The following is a 2530-nucleotide window of genomic DNA, read 5'->3' as shown; positions in this document are numbered from 1 at the left end:
CATACTTTGTATTAAATTATGTCCTTCTTTCTCATCTTGGAAAGTTTAGAGGTATGAAGTACCATCACATCTCTAAAATGTGGAATATTCTGACTTGCAATTGACCAACTTCAAAGAGGCCCCAACCTACTTCAAGCAGCTTTTGAATTCTCATTGACTTGTATGGGAAGAGAAGCAAGTTCTCACCTGAACAACAGAACTCGTTTGTGCACTGGTGCGCAGTCACGTTGGAACAGGAAGGGGCCATCCCCAAAACTCTTCCCACAAAGTTGGGAGCATGAAATTGTCCAAAATGTCCTACTTCGTGTCGGCCATTACAGCGAGCGTGAGGTCCTTGTGACGGTATCCAAGGTGCAAAATGCAGAACAACGCCGGTGAATTTGTGGACTTGTACATCCCCCGTAAATGTTCTGCCAGCAACCGTATCATTGGCGCCAAGGCCCATGCTTCCATCCAGATTAATATTGCAGAGATCGATATGACAACAGGCAGAGTAACTGGCCAGTACAAGACCTACGCTATCTGCAGCAGCATTCGTAGGATGAGTGAATCTAACAATGCCATTCTCAGGCTGGCAAAAGCTGATTGCATTATTTCAAAGAACTTCTAAACAAAGAAACCTTTGAAATGAACCTTTGTGAGGAAATTGTCCAAAATGTCTTGGTATGCTGACACCTTCAGAGTTCCCTTCACTGGAACTAAGGGGTCAAGCCCAACCCCTGAAAAACAACCCCACACCATAATCCCCCCTCTTAGAAATGATTTGAAGCAGTGCACAAAGCAAGGTCCATAAAGACATGGATAAGCGAGTTTGGGGTGGAGGAACTTGACTGGCCTGCACAGAGTCCTGACCTCAACCGAACAGAACACCTTTGGGATAAATTAGAGTGGAGACTCTGAGCCAGGCCTTCTCATCCAACATCAGTGCCTGACCTCACAAATGCACTTCTGGAAGAATGGTCGAACATTCCCATAGACACACTCCTAAACCTTGTGGACAGCCTTCCCAGAAGAGTTGAAGCTGTTATAGCTGCAAAGAGTGGGCCAACTCAATCTTGAACTTAAAATAATTTCAAGGATTCCTTCATGGTAAAACGTCTGAGAAAACACTGCTGTAGACAATCACAGATTAACCTAAACAATCTGATTATTGTATATAATTTCAGGACAGATTTATTTAAAATGTATTTTATTTCTATATTTTATTTTAAAACCATTATCGTGAAAAAAATCTTTATAAATATTTATACATGTTTTAGAGGGTTCTGAGGGTTAGCACACAGTTTTGATATTTCTGGAAGTAAACGTTCTTCTTTTTATTTACTGTACATATGATGTGGCATCACACGTTCTTCTTGTGAAAAACTTATGTAATAATATTATCTAATAATATATCAAATAATCTTTGGCTTGTAAAAATATAAAATTACTGATAAATGTAAATTACTATATAAAATTAAATAAAGGCCTTTAAATAATGATATATATATATATATATATATATATATATATATATATATATAAAGCACTGTGTATATATATATATACATATATATATATATATATATATATATATATATATATGTATATATATATATACACAGTGCTTTCCACATTTTGTCATGTTACAACCAAAAATGTAAATGTATTTTATTGGGATTTTATGTGATAGACCAACACAAAGTGGCACATAATTGTGAAGTGGAAGGAAAATGATAAATGGTTTTCAACATTTTTTACAAATAAATATATGAAAAGTGTGGTATTCAGCCCCTTTTACTCTGATACCCCTAACTAAAATCCAGTGGAACCGATTGCCTTCAGAAGTCACCTAATTAGTAAATACAGTCGTGTTGTGGAGAAGTTTAAAGTAGGGTTAGGTTATAAAAATATATCCCAAGCTTTGAACATCTTACAGAGCACTGTTCAAGCCATCATCCCAAGATGAAAAAGAGTATGGCACAACTGCAAACCTACCAAGACATGGCCGTCCACCTAAACTGACAGGCCGGGCAAGGTGAGCATTAATCAGAGAAGCAGCCAAGAGGCCCATGGTAACTCTGGAGGAGCTGCAGAGATCCACAGCTCAGGTGGGAGAATCTGTCCACAGGACAACTATTAGTCGTGCTCTCCACAAATCTGGCCTTTATGGAAGTTTAGCAAGAAGAAAGCCATTGTTGAATGAAAGCCATAAAAAGTCCTGTTTGCACTTTGTGAGAAGCCATGTGGGGGACAGAGCAAACATGTGGAAGAAGGTGCTCTGGTCATATAAGACCAAAATTAAACTTTCTGGCCTAAAAGCAAAACGCTATGTGTGGAGGAAAACTAACACTGCACATCACCCTGAACACACCATCCCCACCGTGAAACATGGTGGCGGCAGCATCATGTTGTAGGGGTGCTTTTCTTCAGCAGGGACAGGGAAGCTGGTCAGAGTTGATGGGAAGATGGATGTAACCAAATACAGGGCAATCTTCAAAAGACTTGAGACTGGGGCAGAGGTTCACCTTCCAGCAGGACAACAACCCTA

At 39.2% G+C, this 2530-nt stretch overlaps 1 pseudogene; it reads left to right on the top strand.

The window, feature by feature from the left end:
* Nucleotides 1-306: 306 nt before the first annotated feature.
* On the top strand, nucleotides 307-610 carry LOC141109960 (small ribosomal subunit protein eS21 pseudogene; annotated as a pseudogene).
* The last annotated feature ends 1920 nt before the right edge of the window (nucleotides 611-2530 follow it).

Source organism: Aquarana catesbeiana, linkage group LG10 (genome assembly GCF_042186555.1).
Source record: "Aquarana catesbeiana isolate 2022-GZ linkage group LG10, ASM4218655v1, whole genome shotgun sequence".
NCBI lineage: Eukaryota > Metazoa > Chordata > Amphibia > Anura > Ranidae > Aquarana > Aquarana catesbeiana.
Note: the sequence above shows the minus strand (reverse complement) of the source record. Positions and strands in the feature narration are given on the sequence as shown.